Here is a 20,563-nt window from a genome sequence, read left to right as displayed (position 1 = left end):
GCCGCGGGCCTGCGGCAGAGGCGGCGGCGGCGGCGGCGGCGGGGCTCCGGGGCCGCATTGTGTCGCCGCGGCCGCCCGAGCCCGAGCCGCCGCCACCGGGCCTGCAGCCCCAGCGCCGCGCTCCCGAGGGGGCGGCGCCGCCCGGGGGCACCGAGATACCCGGGCGGACGCTCCCGGGGGGCCGCGGGCCGCCGGGGTGCGGGTGGCATCAGCTGTTGCCGCCTCGCGTGGCCGGTTTGGATGCATCCGAAGGTCCTTTATGCGCGCCGCGGACACGCGGCTCCATCTCCTCCTTCGCCCGGGCGAAAACGGCAGCCCCCTGGTCGCCATCCCCCGTTCCCCACCTCGGGGCTCGGTTCTCGAAGCCCGATCGCGAAGGCTACGCTCGGCCCTTTTGTTGCGGCGGCCGAGGGGGTGGCCGCCGCCCCTGGGGTGCCCCCTGCTCCCCGGGACCCCGAGGTCCTCGGCCGCTGCCCGCCTCCAGCCTGCCGCAGTTTGGGAAAGTTTCGGGGTCTCCTCCCCTTCCCGACCCGACGTCTTTAACAGGCCCTAAGGGCTCTGCTCGGCGGCCCAGGAATCATCCCCGGAAGGGGAGAAAGAATTGGAACTGGGAGGCCCTAATCAATTAAAAAAAAAAATCATTTCCATGGCTGTGTGTCGCCAGTTCAAGGCTTTTGTCTAATCTTTGGCCTCTGTAACTATGCTTTCCAGCCCTGGGAGCAATGTGCTCGCCTCTGAGAATGGCCACGAGCCTGTCTTTTGTTTTCAAAATAAGAATCTGTTTGGGGGGGAAGCCCGAAGCTTCCTTTGCACGGGTTTGTGCGGTCTAAATCGAGTGCTTCTCTGTTGCCTGGCTTTTCGAAAGGGTGAGTGAGGCCGCCGTAGGTGAACATCTGGCGTTCACACAGGACACCAATGCCGGGCCTCGCTGGGCCTGTCTGGTCTCCCGAGAGGGCTTCCCTGCAGCCCCGGAGACCCTCACCCGCACCCCGACCCCCAGACTCCTTGCCCGCGTCCTTTCCTCGAGGAAAGGTGTGTGTTCTGTGAAGTCCGCCCAGCAGACGGAATGCACGGGGAGCGCTCCCTCCCAGCTCGCTCCATCCTCTTGCTAGGACCCTGCCTTACGCCCTTTTCCATATGCTCGCCCTCCTTCCTTATGGCAAATATTCAGAGCCCAGAGCCCGGGAGTGTCTGGGAGCAGAGAACCCTGGTGGTTTTCCACCTCTCACGTTGAGACAGGGAAGGGAGTTTCTACCCACAGTCGGTTGGGTTTGGTTTGTTACCTACATGTTGAATTCAAGGTTTTCATAGTCATCGCTTGCTGTATCATTTGCTGGCGTCTCTTTCATGCATCGCTTTTTCTATAGCTGTGATGAAACAAAACCATTCTGAATTGTGTATAAATTTAGTAAAGTATATTACGGAAGGGGGAACATTGGCAAGGTGCATAAAAGACTGTCTCTTCATGTAGGAAATGAATGTTTAGGACATTTAGCTCATCAGTGTTGAATTGTAGCCTCTTTCATTAATCCCCTACTGCTCTTTGAATCAGCTGTTTCAATGAATATGATATTTGTGTTTCAACAAGGCCATTAATTCCAAAGAATGGGTGGAATTTTTTGTTTTGCAGTTGGAATAGGGATATGGAAACATTAAGTTTGTGCACTTATAAAATAGGGGAATGCATAGCCTTAACTGGAACAAAAAAGTCATGAAAAAAACCTAGGTCTAGGTCAGACACCGCATTTTGCAGAGAGCTTGCTGCTAAATATCTTATATGGTAACTAAAGTCTCAGAAATGGAATATTCTGTGCAGTGAGTGAGAAAAAGTCAACCTGTGAGATATTTATGCACAGCTAGGAGTACCTTAGTATATTGTGTGTTTGGAGTGGGAGATCAAGTATCTTGGAATATTTTTCCCTAGGATTACTTCCTTTATTGGGTAGGATGGCTTTTTAAAGAGCTGAGCCCAGGAGCTCTGCCAGAGCTCAGGGTCTCACTACCTGGCATCTGGATTTTGAACTAGTACCGTGTTTTCAGGGAATGGACAATTGCTCCTTTGACGTTAGAAGGTCGCCTTCACCCCGCTGAGTTCTTCCAACCATTTTGACACTTATCTTGTAACATAGTTTTAAAATTCATGTCTTCTCTGCTCTCGGGGATCACATACACAATGAAAACAAATGCAATCTCTGATTTCACTTTGCATTTTCCGCAGCAGGTTGTAGAGGGTTTTGCACAGAGCTGGTGCTCAGGTTGTGTTGAAAGAAAGAGTAAAGGATTGAAGACAGCTAGTGCATATACTAAAGGGCACCATGCATACACTTTAAGAAAAAAACTTCATGCTTACCTGCCCAGAAACCTAATTTGTAAGAGTTTTGCTTTTATTGTAGAAACTGTTCCATGAATAGTACTTGGTTTTTTTTTTTTTGGCTGCGCAGCTTGTGGTATCTTAGTTCCCTGACCAGGGATCAAACCCATGCCCCCTGCAGTGGAAGTGTGGAGTCCTAACCACTGGACCGCCAGGGAAGTCCCTATGAATCATACTTTGATCATGCGTTGTGCTCACATAGATGTTATGCAACAACCAAATTTAGATTAGGAAAAACTACTTAGATACCTCAAACACGCAAATCATAGGCCAGAGCACCTCAATTAGATTCCTAGGCCTAAATGACACCTTCCTTTTTAAATGAATCTTTGTTATGTCAGAGGAAACTAACATCTGCAAAACTTCTCGGCATCACTTTGCTCTTTATATATTCAAGATAAAATTTAAAGTTTGGCTTTTCCCACTGTAGCTGCTTTGAATCAGCAAAGGGATTTCAAAGGCAACAGTTAGCTATCACCATGAGGCTTGGCTTTGCTGGTCATGAATTTGAACCAGCTCCAGCATATGATTGCGTGTTTTTATGAAGTGTTTTCATTCGAGTTGCCCTAAAGTGGTCACAGTATCTAATTTTTTTTCTGGGAATTTTATAGAAACCGTTATTCACAAGTATCTACTAATTCTGACTTTCTCCACCTCTTACACAACTGTGCGCTAAGACCAGCTTGATAGAAGGGGCCCCTACTTAAAGAGTGGTAAGCTGTGCAGACGTGCTCTATGAGGTGTATCCTTGAACCCCAGCACTCTCTTTATGTGCCAGAAGAAAGGTCAAAGCTAGGTTGCTGCTCATTGTCTAACAGTAAAGTATTTTGCAATGATGTGCTATTTTTTTGTTCCTCTCAGAATAGCTACAATCTATCATAACATTTGAGGTGTATGGCTGGCTGTCTCTCTTCTCTGCAAAAGGTCTATTCCTGGCCAAATTCAAATTTTGGTTTTTAGAACATCGTGATCAGTTGAAAGACCAGGAAGGGATGTAAGCTATCAGGAGGACCGTCCAACAAGCATGACTTATGCTGACAGTATATTAAGAGCATAACATCTAAATAAAACTCATGGGCTCACATCCTGGGAAACTGCAGGACTTGAACTTGCCAAGACCTCTGGACTTCCTTGCACGCCAGGTGTGGGAATTCTATGCAGAAGCAACAGCAATGTCTAGGGAATTTCTGGCAAAGTCTTTGAGATGAGTTTAAAAATTATTTTTGTATCCTGTTTGTACTTGTCCTGTAACTTACAGCTTATTAGCTTAGAAATCTAACCAAAAGAAAGAAAATATTGCATGGATTTCCGAACTAATAGCTTGCAAATGGAGGTACTTTCTCAGTTTTAATCAAGCCTTCATTTTAAACAAATTACTGATATGTCTGTAAATCTGTTTATTTTCATTATTCTTGGCAAACGCTAATTTAGTAGTTTTATTAAATACTACTTACTAAAAAAGCACACGGAAATAAGTTGGGCAGACAACAGACGTGTATAATACTGTATATTGAAGGAAAAATTGAATATAAAAACATTTCAGAAATCTAGTTGGAAGAATTCGCCCTGTGATAACACATATACATCAATAATGCTTTTATAGTTTGATCAAGTTATAGAGAAATCCTGTAAACAAGTCGTTTTCACTTATTTCACCAAATATAACTTCTGGACCTTTAAAGACCACAGTCCTGGCTAAATTATTCAGTTCCAGCAAAAACGGAAGTGAATGTATTTTAAAAGTACTTTTTAAATTAAGCATCAGCACCCTAAATAGACCAATTCATTCTAAGAAGTAATCGTTCTTAAAAATTCTATATTGTGACCCAGTGGTATGCCCTACATTCAGAAAACCATTACGTACTTTTGTAAAGTCAAACTTGTAAATAGGCAACATTTGAGGCAATTAACCACTTTAGAAATGGTTTCATAATGAGTTCCCTTAAAATAAACAGTTGATTCCGCGTATTTAAGGCGACTCCACCTTCCTCCCATCAAGCCTCTGCCGGCTCCTCTTCCTCCCGGATTAAAGTGAGGCTGCAAACACTTGCCCATTTTTCTTTCATTTACCCCTTGCAGGATCTATTAGCCCATAGAGATCCCAGTAATTAAACCCTATTACGTGGATGACTCCCAACTTTTCTCTCTCTTGCCTTGACCTGGTGTCGTAGCTCTAGTTCCTTCTGTCCAACAAGTTACTGGACGTCTCCATTCAGTGCACGAACCTGACCTCAAACTCCTCAGCTGCCAGCCTCCTTCTCCAATCCAGCTTACCTTAAGTTCTCTATTAACTGGACTCAAAATCTGGGTGTCCCCTTAGATCCTTTCTCTACCTTATAATCCATACAGTTGGTAATTGTAAGGGTGCATAAATAGAGCACATTTATGTAGATGTCTTTACGCATCCAGGTAGATGCATTTATATAGTATCAGAAGGCGCTTCTTGGTCAAGTTTATACTTCTTGTTCTGCAGATGAGGAAACCCAGGCCCAAAGAAGTGAGGGGACCTCAGATAATGGTGTTCTCTAGCCGCACAGACCCTGTGGAAGGTAGAGTCATGGCCCTCAAAGATGTCCACGTCCTAATCTCTGGAACCAGAGAATACAGTAGTGCTTTACATGAGAAGAGGGACTTTGCAGAGCTAATCAAGTTAAGGATCTTCAGATGGGAAGATTATTCGGGATTATAAAAGGGAGGCAGAGGGTCAGAGCCAGAGATGAGGAAGATGTTTCACTGCTGGCCATGAAGACAGTGCCAAGCAATGCAGGCGGCCTCTGGACGCTGCAAAAGGCGAGGAAATGGATTCTCCCCTAGGGCTTCCAGAAGGAATGCTGCCTTGCCAACATCTTCACTTTAGCTCCGTGATGCTGATTTGGGGCTTCTGACCTCCAGAACTATTGGATAGTAAATTCATGTTATTTTAAGCCACTGAGTTGTGGTACTTTGCTATGGTAGCAATAGGAAACCAATACAGACGCTGACCCCCTAGGACTGTGAGAGGAGATGCACCCATACAGCCCGGGTAATGGTACAGCTTGGACCATTTTGGGGGACCAAGCTGCTGAAGATAACATTTGGAGGCTTTTTGCATCTGTTTAACAAAATTCTGCCTAATTGGAACCCTGTTGGGGGCCCTTGGGGAAAGCCTTAAGGGCCTTCCCACCATCACCACCAAAATAACTATTTTTTTTTCCAGAGGAGCTCAGTGGGCTGTGACTTTTATTTGTAAGCAAGGTGCATCCAATTATCGGTGTTCCTGCTAGCGCTGGGATTACTCACACCTGCAGGGAGAAGCGGTAGCCTCTTTTAGAAATTTGGCTTCCTTTTAAACTTGGCTCTAATCTTTGTCGAAACATACCTATCGGTAACTAAATGAGGTAAAAGAAAGTTACGACTGAATGTCACCATCGGCCCCCGAAGCCATCGTATAATAAAATGATAGGGGACCCCTAACGTGGAACGGCCTCCCAGTGTCGTCTCAGAGGCTCAGCACATCCCCTTGATGTTTCTCTGCCTCTCTTGGGCCAGTGAGCCCCACCAGCTCGGGGGCCTGGGACCACGGGAACCATTAAGGTTGACCCCCGCAGGGAAGGGGGATGGGATGAATTGGGAGATCGGGATTGACGTATACATACTACTATATATAAAATGGATAATTAATGAGAACCTAGTGTATAGCTCAGGGAACTCTAATGCTCTGTGGTGACCTAAATGGGAAGGAAATCCAAGAAGAGGGGATATATGTATATGTACAGCTGATTCACTTTGCTGTACAGCAGAAACTAACACAACGTTGTAAAGCAGCTAGACTCCAATAAAATTAATTAAAAAAAAAAAAAAGATGCCTCCTGCAGGTGGAGGACAGAGTAGTATGGAAACACCCGAATAATCCTCGACACTGCCCCGATTGCAGAATGCAGGAAGAGGGAGACTGCTTGGTCTCCTGCAGTTGCTATCCCGCTGGGAGCAAAAGACTAACGTTCAGCGTAGCCCAGAGAAGGGAGCCACCACTGCGGGGGTCGCTGGTGACTTGGTGGAGTGATGTGGGGACGGGAGAAGGGGAAGGATAATGAAGTGTGTCCTCCTGAGGAGCAGACCCAAGAATGGACAGAAGCTTGAACCGTCTCGATTTCAGGGCTTTAGCCTAAAGGTAAACAAAGATTGGAGAAAGGGAGAGAATGACTCCCTTATTTGCAGGCCGAAGACCTTGCCTCGTGTTAAGGCATCATTCTTGCCTTCCCCTCCCATCTAATCAACATTCCTTCGCTCATCTCTCTTCATTTTCCCTCCCAGGTACTTGTGCAAAGCAGCGTGTCTTTCTCCCTCTGTTTCAGTCTGTTCTTTCAACCTAGGCTCTCTCCACGTGGCCCTCGTCAAACACCATTTTAATTCATGTTTCTCTCCTGCAGAGACACGTTAACTCTTTTCCCGTTGCCCAAAGTATGGCGTCTAAATTATGACGTCTGGCCTTTCCTCACGTGCCTGTTCCAGCTTTAGCTCCGTTCTTCGCCGGGTGAAGATCATCCCCTCCGGCTAGAATGTTCCATCATTGTCCCCTGGGTGATGGTTGTACATTCTCACTTCCCTTCACTCACAGCCATGCTCCCCTTTTCTATTCTTAAAATCCTAAATGGGAAATGTCTACTGTATGAAGACAGTATGCTAAACACTTGTTAGACAGAAACAGGGTGCTGTGGAGGAGACAGTATATTTTGGGGTAAGCTTGATTCTTTAGGGGTGCTTACTTTTTCACATTTTACAACCCAATTGAAGAAGAGATGGAAAAATAAATTAAGAAGGACATCACCAAGGTACTTTAATGTAATTAGGCAAGAATCTCTTGAGTAACATGAAACCGTTAACAGTTGCATGACTAAAATCCAGCTGTAAGTTGTCTATGATGTTTATTTCTAGAAATTTCGAGGATTTGTCCACAGTAGGCCACAGGAAGTTGTATTTGAGAGAACACAAGCACACAGAACGTCACTTAGTGTTCCTCAAAGTTGTACGTTAGGTAAGACACGTCATTTTGGTGATCAGATATTGAAGCAGGGACAGCATTGGTTGGACAGTGTTGGTGCTGTAGTGATTTCCAGTATCAGCCGAAGCTCTGAATAACAATTGCAGAAACAATTAGGTAAAACTCACAGTACTTACAAAGAGTGGGGTGGTAAGATGACCAAATGTGGATTTAATATGTTCAAATAGTTTGAGCCCTTAACTGAAGCTTAACTTTATATAAAACATATAAACATACTCAAATATGAGAACTGGCAAGATCTTTTGGGATTGTGGGAAGTAGCCAGTGGTGTTGGAAAAGCTGGCTTAGGAGAAATTAACTTGGAAGTGAGTACTGAGTTTGTAAAAGATTGGTTTGTTTCTTATTTGTTTTGTTTTGAGCTGTACCCCACAGAGATAGAGAAGCCTGAGTGTAATGAGAAGAGACAACCATGTCCAAGTCAAACGAACATTTCATTTGCCTAGACTTCTTAGAGCTCAGAATTCGAATAGAAAAATTATTGAATTCATGTTGAAGGAAAGATTTTTAATGTAAGTTTGACAGAGCTGAACTAAAGACATAAACGCTTTGATGAAAGCTAGCCTCAATCCATAAGGTGAATCACATTAGTAAGACCTCTGATTTCAAACCAGTAACTAGTAGCAGTCTCATGGATGACTTTATACTGGTTGTAGTCGAGTGTGGTTTTGCTTTGTTTCCTCAGCCCCACAATTAGCGCTTAGATCTCTCCTCTTAAGAGAGAAGGGTCAACAACAAGCATTTGTTAATGGAAATCTGTCTTAACAGAATTAAAGCACGTGTAACTTGGGTCTCAATATTTTATTATTAACAACATTCTATTTATTTGCCTATTCTTAATTTGTTTGATTATTTATAATTTATAGTTGATTTCTAACAATATTTTATTAATGATTTGGATGAGTACATTGCAGGGATATTGATCATACTTTCTTATGAAATAAAGACTGAAAGGGGGTGTCTTAGTCTATCCAAGCAGCTGTAACAGAATACCGTAGACTGGTTGGCTTATAAACAGCAGCAGTTTATTTCTCACAGTTTGGGAGGCTGGGAAGTCCAAGATCAAGGTGTTTGCAGATGCGCTGCCTGGTGAGAGCCCACTTCTGATTCGTAGATGGCCATCTTTTTGCTGTGTCCTCACATAGCAGAACAGGTGAGGGAGCTCTCTGAGATCTCTTCTTAATCAAGGCACTAATCCCATTCATGAGGTCCCCACCCTCATGATGTAATCACCTCCCAAAGGCCCCATCTTCAGATACCATCACATTAGGGATTAGGTTTCAACATATGAATTTGCGGGGGACACAGACATTCAGTCTATGGCAGGGGGCTTGCAAGATTGAGATCCAAAACAAAACAAACCAACCTCTCCCCAGGCAGTAACTATGAGTTAAAGATAACAAAATTGCAGAATAGAAAGGAAGACTTTTTTTTTTTTAATCAATGGGGAAAAGACTTAGATCTTCAAGTGACTATAAGATTAGTCAAGTAAAAAGTGAGTAGAAAGTATGACTGGTTATCAAAACTGCCTGGGTGATCTTGGGCTGCCTTGAATTTGTGGTTTCTAGAAGGCGGATTAGGATATAAGCCTGCCGTGTCATGTGCTGGTCTCACCATACTTGGAGGGCTGTATTTGGTCCTAGATGCCAGATTTAAGCTTTCTGTTGACCCTCCAGAACACGTTCCAAGGAGAGCTTGAAATCGGGTCGCTTGGCTTCATATGCTGTGGTTTTCATATCATGTGGTCACCTGTCCATAATGTTAGCAAGTGCTGGGCTGGACCAGAGGCCCCTATGTTCACACAGTCCTCCAACAGAACCTTATCCTTATTGGTCATCACAGGCTCAGCCCCGGAATAGCTGAACCAAGTTCATCAGATGGAGGAACTCCAGGCATTTCATCGTTGTTCTTAAAAGCAGAGCAGCTAAGAGGGTAGCCTCAAAGCCTTGTTTGTGAAAGATGGTCCAGTCCCAGAGAGTATATGGTCTAAAAAAAAATAAAGATACCAGAAGACCTGTTGGGGAACCTCAGATATTTTAAGGGCCATTGCATTTGTTTTCTACGGCTGCCTTCACAGATTACCCCAAATCAGCGACATGAAGCAGCACCATTATTATCCCCCAGTTTCCGTGGGTGGGAAGTGTGGGCACAGCTCAGCTCAGCCGAGTCTCTGCTTAAGGCATCACAAGGCCAAAATCAAAGCATCAGCAGGGCTGTGGTCCTTCTTGGAGACTCCGGGGAAGAATTTGCTTCCAAACTCAGTCAAGTTGTCGTCGGAATTCAGTTCCTCGCAAATAGAGAGCCGAGGTCCCTGTTTCTTTGCTGGCTGACAGCCGTGAGCCTTTCTTGGTTCCTTAAGGCCACCTGTATCCTTTGTCACCTTGCCCCTTCCACTGCAGCATGTGGAGTCCTGCTCACAGGTCATGTCTCTCTGATTTCTCCTTCTGCCCCGTCTCTCTGCCCACAACCAGAGAAAGTTCTCTGCTTTTAAGGGCTCATGTGATTAGGTTGGGCCCACCGGATAATCGAGGACAGTCTCCCTGTCTTCCAGTCCGTAGCCCTCATCATCTCTGCAGTCCTTTTTGCTGTCAGTGTGACATATTGGAAAGTTCCCGGTGAGGGTGGGGACGGCTTTGGGCATCTCATCCTGCCTGCATCAGCCACAGTGTAAAGATGGGTCACGGCGTCTGCAGTGGATGGGGTGGGTGGGAGGGAGGCAGATTTCCCGGCCGCTGAAGATGCTGAGGGGAGCCCGGAGGAAGACGACTGAGGGTGTTCTCTCTGAGTCTCAAGAAGGGTCTTGGACGAGAGACTTCTCTCCCTTCCTGCCCTGAGACTGTAGGACCCTAAACTCTGTGGACTAAGCTCTGTCTAAACCCTGGAGACAGCGTATGCAGGGCCAAATTCTATATTTAAAGTGGTCCTGAGTTTTGTTATTTTGAACCTGAGAACCTAGAAGTGACGTTCCTTTTGATAACTGAGGTTTACTACATTCTTTGAATGATCAATATTTGCATCTTTCTCTTATACTTCATGTTAAATCAGTGTAATACTCACAGGCAGTCTCAGCTTCACTCAGACATAAAAAAGTCATCAGGATGATTAGGTAACAGGTACTTGGCGCTGCTTACCTGCCAGGCATGATGCTGAGCACTTTGATGGATTATCTTTTTAAAAAAAAATTTTTTTTATAATTTATTTTTATTTTTTATTTTTTTCTTCTTGGCTGCGTTGGGTCTTCATTGCTGTGCTAGGGCTTCCTCTAGTTGCGGCGAGGAGGGGCAGCTCTTCGTCGCGGTGCACGGGCTTCTCATTGCGGTGGTTTCTCTTGCGGTACAGCATGGGCTCTAGGCGTGTGGGCTTCAGTAGTTGTGGCACGCGGGCTCAGTAGTTGTGGTTCGCGGGCTCAGTAGTTGTGGCTCGCGGGCTCTAGAGCACAGGCTCAGTAGTTGTGGCGCACGGGCCTAGTTGCTCCGCGGCATGTGGGATCTTCCCAGACCAGGGCTCGAACCCGTGTCCCCTGCCTTGGCAGGTGGATTCTTAACCACTGTGCCAACAGGGAAGTCCCTTGATGGATTATCTTAATTTAATCTGCACATCAATCCTGCAAGCTGTAAATATCAGTCTCGTTTTATAGAAGAGGAATGTGAGGCACAAAGGAGTTAAACCGTTTACCCAAAGTCACACAGTGAATGACACAGTCCACTGTGCAACACTGGGCAGGCTGGCCTTCACCCTCACACCGGGCTGCTTTCTGACATGGAGGATTAAATCAGAATTTCACGCAATTTTGATCCTCATGGCATTTTACCAGTAATAAGGGGGCTCTGGATGGTCCTGTTCGTTTTTATGGAGAAAGACAAAATACCTGCTGTGTGGTCCCTGTTGGCCTTTGAGCCCTGGAAAGCCACCCTGAACAGACACTTCCAAGCATCTCCTAAGAGCATCTCCTGGGCTTCGTGGTGTGTCGGATGCACACGTGTAGCCGCTGTAAGGGGCTCTCACCAGTAACCTCATGATTTCCTGAGGGAGGACCAGCCAAGCAGGGCGGGAGCTGGGGTTACACCCAGCTGGGCCTGGGAGAATCTTCTGGTTTGTGTTCAGAACCCATTAGTATTTGGCCAACTCTTTATGTAACAAGAGAAACCTGTTAGAACCCAGCAATTGGACAGTCAGGGGTAGGGAAGGATGTGGTTATTTTTGAAACAGCCCTTCATGTATGTTTGGATTGCACAGATGCCCTTGTTCTCCTTAGGCATCAACTAGGGGCTTCATTCACTCCAAAGTAGGTGTGAAATACAGTGTTTATTTGAACCTACTTGCAAAACTTTAATCTTTTTCACTCTTGACAAAAAGCTTCTTAGTTCCTCTTTGCTTATGTAATGATCCTGAAAATAGAATTTTAAATGATGCCATTATGGGACTATAATAGATTTTTTCCATCTTATTTCGTGAAAACGTTTGGCCGTGAAAAAAATTGAAAGAATTTACAGGGAATACCCCATGCAGGCCACTGAGATTCTACAATTAACATTTTACTATAGTTGCTTTATTGCTTATCCATCAATTCATTCATTCTTCTATCCATCCATTAATCCATCTTATTTTTCAATGAAATTTAAAGCACGTATCAGGTATCAGTTCCCTTTCTTCCTAATACTGCAGCATGTGTATCGTTAATTAGTGTTGAATATTTGTTTGACTTCTTTCTCATAGGAAAATTTACGTACAAGGAAATACCCAAATCTTAAGTGTTGATCTGTGCATTTGCCTATGCAACCCCAAATCCCATTATGATACGCAATATCATTCCAGAAAGTTCCCTCATGCCCCTCTTAGTAAGTCCCTGCCCCTACCCTTTAGGGGAAACCACTGTTGTGATTTTTTCCACCATAGATTATTTTCTTGCCTGTTTAGAACTTCCTATAAATAGAATCATATGGTATGGACCCTGGCTTCTTTTGTTCACCATAACATTTCTGTCAGATCCATCCATTTATTGCTTGTACCAATGGATTGCTTATTTTTATTGCTGAATAATATTACACTGGAGGAATATTCTGCGGTGTGTTCATCCATTCTTCTATTGAGAAACACACAAGTTGTTTCTGGTTTGTGGCTATTATAAATAGAGTTGCTGTGAACATTTTATACAGTTGTTCTATGGACGTATGTTTTCATTGCTCTTGGGAAAATATCTAGGAGCAGAATCGCTGGGTTATAGGATAGGTGAATGTTTAGTTTCAAAGGGAACCACTAGGCCTTTTTTCCAAGTTGGTTGTGTCTTTCTATACACCCATCAAAAAAACATGTGAGAATTTTTGTTGCCCCATACTCTCACCAACACTTGGTAGTGGTAGTCTTTTTAATTTTAGCCGTTTTGGTGGGCAGATTTACATATATTAGACAGATAGATAGATAGATAATAGACAGCTAGATGGTAGGTAGATAGATAAATAGATGATAGATAGATAATAGAAAGACAGACAATGTAGTGCATACATTTCATTTTCCAGCTGTAATGGCTTTAGTTTTTGAAGAGTATTGGAGCACTTTTAGAAATCAAAATTAAGGTTTCACCATTATGTTTATGTTTATTTTCAACAGTTTTCAATGTGGACTCTTATTTCTCTTTGATATTTTATTAAAGTCTATCACATGGCCAGATTAGCTCCTCAATGAGTATCCCATCTGATGATGTAGAACCAGTTGGTAACATATCAACCAGATAAGGCATGGTGCGTGCTCGTGTGTGTGTGTGTGTGTGTGTGTGTGTGTGTGTGTGTGTGTGTGTGTCAGGGTAGAGAAGAAATAGGAGAGAAAAAGAAAACAAAAATAACCCTTCCAGAGTCTATTATTTGCATCCTACCAATGCAAAACTAGAGGTTATATAGGGCTGTTTCAGTGCCTGTTCTCCTCTTTAAAAGAAACCTGAACAGGGACTTCCCTGGTGGCACAGTGGTTAAGAATCCACCTGCCAATGCAAGGGACACGGGTACGAGCCCTGGTCCAGGAAGATCCCACATGCCGCGGAGCAACTAAGCCCGTGCACCACAACTGCTGAGCCTGTGCTCTAGAGCCCGCGAGCCACAACTACTAAGCCCGTGTGCTTCAACTCCTGAAGCCCACATGCCTAGAACCTGTGCTCTACAACAAGAGAAGCCACTGCAATGAGAAGCCTGTGCCCCACAATGAAGAGTAGCCCCCCTCTTGCCACAACTAGAGAAAGCCCACGCACAGCAATGAAGACCCAATGCAGCCAAAAATAAAATAATTAATTAATTAAAAAAAAAAAACCTAAACATATATGCCAGTTGGAAGGTGCAAGAGTCGATACACTCCAGCAAGTACCAGGATCTCTTAATGACTAAGCAGCTTCTAGAAGTTACTTGGGACACTTCATTAACCCTTTTGAGTCATGAGTATATTGATTCAATTCCTCATAGTCTAATAGTCTTTTTTAAAGTTAAGATAATAATAAAGTTCTAAACATATCTATTCACAGAAGTCAGATATTTTGAATCAGAGTTGAGCATACCAAGAGATGACCTGCTGTAAAAAGTGAAATTTCTTGAGATTTAAAATCACCCCTAAAGACTGGGTATATCATTTGGAAATTGAGACCAGATAGGATTGTCCCCTTATTTCCTCTGCTTGTGCCGTTAACCTATAGAAATGTACATTGGGTGTTGCAGATGCATGTGCATGTCTGCCTGTAGATTTCACAGAACTGAGCCATTCCAGAAATCCTCACTGGGATTCGGGAAAAAGTGGGTGCTTGAGTCAGGTCCTCTTTTTTCAGTTCTGTTTCTTCCCTCATATGGCCTTTCCTAACTTTTAGTCTATTTCAGAGCTGCCTGCTTTTTTTTAGAAGCTGTATCCATGCTAAGAACAGTGACACCTGTGTACGGTTTCCCTGCTCTATATACTGTTGGTACTTTCAGCGAAGGTACTTTCCCCAAGTCCTTTGTCTGACTTCTTTGGACTTCTACCCAGACAGACAGATTTAGTGGCATAAATAGCCTTTCTGTTGTTTCTATTAAAATAGAGATTTTATAAAAGGAAAGGATTTTTTCCGAACTTAGAACATTTTCTTGCTGTGATGCTCACGAGATAGGAGTATTCAGTCTGACGCCTGAATGTGGACCCTCAGAGCCCTGCATTGGTTTGGTGTTTAATGTGATAGAAAAATCATCCTCTGAGAGTTGCTGGTCGCTCTATTATTGTGTCAGTAATTTTTGATATTAAGAAAGTCTGTGATTATTCCGAGTTAGGAAAACAGAATAGCATTAGATCCATATACGTCTGTTATTCTAAATATTGTAATACAAAAGGGCAGTGCTTCTTGAGGATGGCATGAAAGAAGTTACTTGTGTTTCACGTCATTTGATTATTTAAAATATTCCCATCTAATCAGAGGTTGGAGGAGATTGGTTTTTAGATGCCTCCTTTAGGACAAGGTTTTTCACTTTTTGCTCAGCTGATAAGTTTCTTTCTTTGTTACCTACCATCTGCTAGACGTGTTTGTGAGTATGTGATAAAGGATATGGGAAAGGGATAGAGAAGTTAATGCAGTCGACTGGTGACTGTGGAGGACACAGTGTCTGCAGTCTGGTCAAGTTTACAGCCCATCTGCTGGAGCACAGGGAGCCCTTTTAAAATATGGCTCTGCTCTCCAGGCAGAGTACCTGCAGGATTGTCCCAATGTTACTAGTATGGCCACAGCAAAATTAGGTCTCCTTCCTAAACAACCTCCCTTGGCAGATACTCCTATGGATACATTTTTTCCTTTCCTATAAACTTAAAGACTGCCTAGTGAAATTAAACTCAGAAAGTGATCCTTTTAGCTCACTCACCTCTGAGCAGAGCAGACTGTTAAAATGGCTTTTAATGCACAGGTTGTATTTTCCTTAGAACTGATTCTTGTGCTGTAACTTAGGTTTTTAGTTGAAGTTAAAATTGATAAAAATGCTCCTATTATGAACTTTCTCCCCTACTGTTTGAACCAGTTTTTTGAAACTATCTTGATAAACCTCATTTGCCTTTTTAAATTTAAAGATAGAATCATTGCCTATAATGATGGTTCTTTGAGTGTCTTGATGGAAATCTATTAGATGTCACGTCAAATATTAAATTTATGCATTCCAAATCAATACATGTTAAAATACTATATAAATGCTAAGTAAATATGAGAAAGGAGTTACCAGCTCTTAGACCAGGGCTGTTGTTTATCTGTACTCGTTAGATAACATTTTGTTAATTAGGTGGGGCTATTCCCTGCTCCCATCTTCCCATTTCTAAATTCAGAATCCCTAGGGAGATGTTTACCTTAGAGAATGTTCTGGAAAGATTTGAAGTTAGATGCTTCCTCACCTTATCTTCCTGTTAGCTGCTTCATGGCTGATTAGCCATTCTTTATACACTCTTCCCCTCACCTATCTACACACCCATCTGTCTGCCCACCCATCTATCCATTCATCCATCCATCCATCCACCCATCCACCCATCCACCCATCCACCCATCCATCCATCCATCCATCCATCCATCTATCCATCTATCAACCCACCTATCTATCCATCTACCCATCTTTATACCCACCCATCTCTTCATCCACCCATCCAACAAAGAGTCTGCTTGCCTTACCTTTCACCACCAAAACATTGATGTAATTATCTTAAATTTATAGGATCCGTTAGATTTTCAAGTGCTTTCAGAGCCATTATCTGTTTTGTTCCTCATAATCCTGAGAGGTATTTGGGAGAGAGATTATTCCTTTTCCTACATGAAAAGCAATGTGGCTTGCAGTCATGTGCTGGTACAGCGTGGAGGTGGAAGTCCCACCCACACCCTCCTCTGCTCTCCTCTTAGCGTGTCTCTCAGTTGTTCTAGGGATTCACACTCACTGTTTCTGAGATAATTTTCAAAGATAATTAAGACCCAGCCCCTCTTTTCAGGAACTCAAGCTCCCATGAGGGGAAAGCATAGATAAGCAAAAAGCGAAGCGTGCAGGGTTGCAGGGGAGGGAATGACTGGCTGGGCTTCGGGAGAGGCTTTCCCAGGGAAGAGGCTTTGGAGCCGGGGTTTAAGGCTAAGAACTAATCCTGTAGAGAAGGTTGGGAGGGAGGCACACCCAGGGCCACACCCCCATCCCTGTGAATCGTAGCTCTTGGGGGGATATAAGAATAATGACATCACCCGCAACCAAGTCTTCTGAGTTTATTGATAAAGCATTGGAAAAAGAGCTGTTTTTTTTCTTTTGTTGGAAAAAGTATCAGTGGAGTTGCTGAATTTGCTAATAAACTCAGGTCTCATCCCACAGGGCATATTGAGTAGTGGGTGTTATTCTTAAGTCTGTGAACGGGTTGCCACTCTTATCTGTCTTCCTCTCCCCAGTTATTATAAAACCTCTTTTCCCATCTATTCTGCTTGGTTGGTTAATCTTCAACCACATAGTCCAACATCAAAGGCTCTGGCTTTTGCAGCATAACTTTCTGTAACCCGAGCCTCCTACGCTAATCATGTGTAATTTATTTAGAAGGCAGTTACGCGTCTTTGTTCCCCTTCTCCTTTCCTTTTTTTCCCCATTCTTATTCTTGCTTTTTCAGTTGAGTTAAGAGAAAGTATCCACATCACAGCAACCAAAAGGGTACAGAAAGGTCAGCCTCCTTAAAGTCAATTTCAGCAGCAGCAGGAGGAGACTTTGGTGTTTTTTTGTTGTTGTTTTAAATTTTTTAATTTTATATTGGAGTCTAGTTGATTTACAATTTTGTGTTAGTTTCAGGTGTACAGCAAAATGAGTTAGTTATACATATATTTATTCTTTTTCAGATTCTTTTCCCACATAGGTTATTTCATTTATTTATTTATTGGCTGCGTCAGGTCTTGGTTGCAGCGTGCGGGCTCTTCGTTGCGGTGAGGGGGCTTCTCTCTTGTTGTGGCATGCAGGCTCCAGGGCGCCAGGGCTCTGTAGTTGCGGCGCGTGGGCTTTGTTGCCCCTCGGCGTGTGGGATCTTAGTTCCCTGACCAGGGATCGAACCAGCATCCCCTGCATTGCAAGAAGGATTCTTAACCACCGGACCACCAGGGAAGACCCCATATAGGTTATTACTGAGTACTGAGTAGAGTTCCCTGTGCTATACAGTAGGTCTTTGTTTATTATCTATTTTATATATCATAGTGTGTACATGTTAATCCCAAACTCCTAATTTATCCTTCCCTGCTAAGCTTTCCCCTTTGGTAACCATGTTTTCTAAATCTGTGAGTCTGTTTCTGTTTTGTAAATAAGTTCATTTGTATCATTTTTTTAGATTCCTCATATAAGTGATTATGATATTTGTCTTTGTCTGTCTGACTTCACTTAGTATGATATTCTCTTGGTGCATCTGTGCAAATGGCATTATTTCATCCTTTTTTATGGTTGAGTAGTATTCCATTGTATATTTGTACCAGATCTTACTTATCCATTCATCCTAAGTGTTGATGGACACTTAGGTTGCTTCCATGTCTTGGCTATTGTAAATAGTGCTGCAGTGAACATTAGGATGCATGTATCTTTTCGAATTACAGTTTTCCCTGGATATATGCCCAGGAGTGGGATTGCAGGATCGTGTGGTAGCTTTATTTTTAGTTTTTTACGGAACATCCATACCATTCTCCATAGTGGCCGTACCAATTTACATTCCCACCAACAGTGTAGGAGGATTATCTTTTCTCTACACCCTCTCCAGCATTTATTGTTTGTAGACTTTTGGATGATGGCCATTCTGACCAGTGTGAGGTGATACCTCATTGTAGTTTTGATTTGCATTTCTCTAATAGTTAGTGATGTTGAGCATCTTTTCATGTGCTTTTTGGCCCTCTGTATGTCTTCTTTGGAGAAGTGTCTATTTAGATCTCCTGCCCATTTTTTTTTTGATTGGGCTGTTTGCTTTTTTGTTATTGAGCTGCATGCACTGTTTGTATATTTTGGAGATTAATCCCATTGTTGAAAATAACCACTTACGCCTAGATCTTAGTTTGTATAAGAGTTATTGAATGTGCTATGTTTATCTTTCCAAGTCCAGAAGTGATCGAGATTAAGGAGCTGATGGTAACTATTATAGTGATGGGGTGGGAGCGATTTAGTTCTCAGAGGAAAAGGCCCCTCTGGTGGTCCTCGTGGGAGCAATGCGGAGACCTGTCAGTGTAGGGAGCGGCTGCTTGGGAATCAGGAGGTCCCTTGAATTCCCTCACTTTTGCAGGAATTGAAAGGTAAGGTGCAGAGTGTTGTAGGGAGACCCCGGATTTAAGAGCTGTTCCTTTATTCACTCATTCATTCATGGATATTTATTAAACCCCTCCTACTCTTTGTCAGGCAGTATAAAATAGATTCATGGTCCCCACTCTGCCAGAGTTTACAATACAGTGGGTGCAGTGAGCTCTTCAGTGAGCAGGACCGCTGCTCCAGACGGAGACGTGTGCACTTAGGTCTGTTGTGGACACCTGTGCGTGCAGCCCTGTTCCTTGCTTTTGATGACAGCAGCGCTGGCCTCTTCTGTGTGTTTCTAATTACATGTCATCTTTCTGGATAACGGTCTAAGTGACTTCCTAGCTTGCTGTGAAAACACCGGTTTGCTAACGAGTCAATTAACAATTGTCACCAAAGAAAGAAAAGGGAAAAAAATTATATAATCATATCTAAAATTGAACTTGAGAAGCATTTTCTATTTCGCCCCACCCTGTTAGTGTATATAACATAAAAAGTTGACATTACCTTAGATGGTAGCATGAAGCCAAACTACTTTGAAAAATAAAGGCCTAGGGGTCAGAAAGAGAAAAACACATATCGTATATTAATGCATATATGTGGAACCTAGAAAAATGGTACAGCTGAACCGGTTTGCAGGGCAGAAATAGAGACACAGATGTAGAGAACAAACGTATGGACACCAAGGGGGGAAAGTGGCGGGGGGTGGTGGTGGGATGAATTGGGAGATTGGGATTGCCATGTATGCACTTATATGTATAAAATAGATAACTAGTAAGAACCTGCTGTATAAAAAAATAAATAAAATAAAATTCAAAAAATCAAAAAAAAGGACTATGGGTAAAGAAAAGGAAGACTCTGTTACTTTAGAGAAAAGGTAAATAAAACTGAAAAATGTGATACAATGAAATGTAATGTAATGAAAGGAGCACTTGATAACTTCCTGAGGTGATGTGCCTAGTATTACCTTTAGGTGTGGAGCGACCAGAAGGAAAGCCAGCCGATCTTGCTCTGCTGACCACTGCTTCCCAAACTCCAGTATGGATGTGTATCCCTGGCAGGTCTGGTTAAACGTGCATCCTGGTCCAGTGGGTCCGCTGTGGCCCCTAAGATGCTGCAGCTCTTACCATGCTGCCGGTCAGGGGACCACACTTGAAATAGTGAGGCTGTCCACTGCCAGTCAGTTCCTAATGTTTAGAGACAGACAGAGGCAGAGCCAGGAAGCAATCCGTTTTGTCTGGCTACTCTCATATGCCCTGTTATTCGGCCACTGCGCCTGCCACCAGGTAAACGCGCTGCTACTTTTTCCTTAGATTTTTAACATCTCAGTTTAAAGAAAGCTACCTAGAAAACTCATTCTCACCATATTCAAAGCCTAGCTTCAAGATAGGTAGTTGATGTAGTCCGCTCGGGTGTTGTGATGGACACAAATGTCTTGGAAGGGACTGCACATCTTTCTCTATGTACGTATTCACTCCCTTAAACGTCCATACAGTTAAAATGTTTATTATGTACTTATTATGTACATAATAAAAACTCCCCATAGCTCCTGGGGATCCTGATTGTGGACTTCGTGTTCGGTTATCTTTAATCTGCCTTTAGACCATCTCCAGTTGGACTGCGTATGTTTCTGACCTGATGAAAATGATTTCGAGGAGCAACAGAAGTACCGATATTGGTCTGGTTCCAGTTTGCACTTGATTTTTTTTTTAATTAATTGATTTACTTATGGCTGTGTTGGGTCTTTGTTTCCGTGCGAGGGCTTTCTCTAGTTGCGGCGAGCGGGGGCCACTCTTCATCGCGGTATGCGGGCCTCTCACTATCGCGGCCTCTCTTGTTGCAGAGCACAGGCTCCAGACGCGCAGGCTCAGTAGTTGTGGCTCACGGGCCTAGTTGCTCCACGGCATG

At 43.5% G+C, this 20,563-nt stretch overlaps 1 protein-coding gene and 1 long non-coding RNA gene across 5 annotated transcripts in view; both read left to right on the top strand.

The window, feature by feature from the left end:
* FAM171A1 (family with sequence similarity 171 member A1) overlaps window positions 1-20,563 on the top strand; it is a 147,613-nt gene that overhangs the window by 395 nt on the left and 126,655 nt on the right. The gene's annotated exons all lie outside the window — the stretch shown is intronic.
* Window positions 59-20,363, top strand: LOC309625758. Its single transcript, XR_014242740.1, has 2 exons — window positions 59-13,181; window positions 13,214-20,363. It is a non-coding gene; the product is annotated as an uncharacterized lncRNA (long non-coding RNA).

This window comes from Balaenoptera borealis (assembly GCF_965194805.1).
Source record: "Balaenoptera borealis genome assembly, chromosome: 3".
NCBI classification, from domain to species: Eukaryota; Metazoa; Chordata; class Mammalia; order Artiodactyla; family Balaenopteridae; genus Balaenoptera; species Balaenoptera borealis.
The sequence above is the reverse complement of the archived record's forward strand: the minus strand, read 5'-3'. Positions and strand labels throughout refer to the sequence as shown.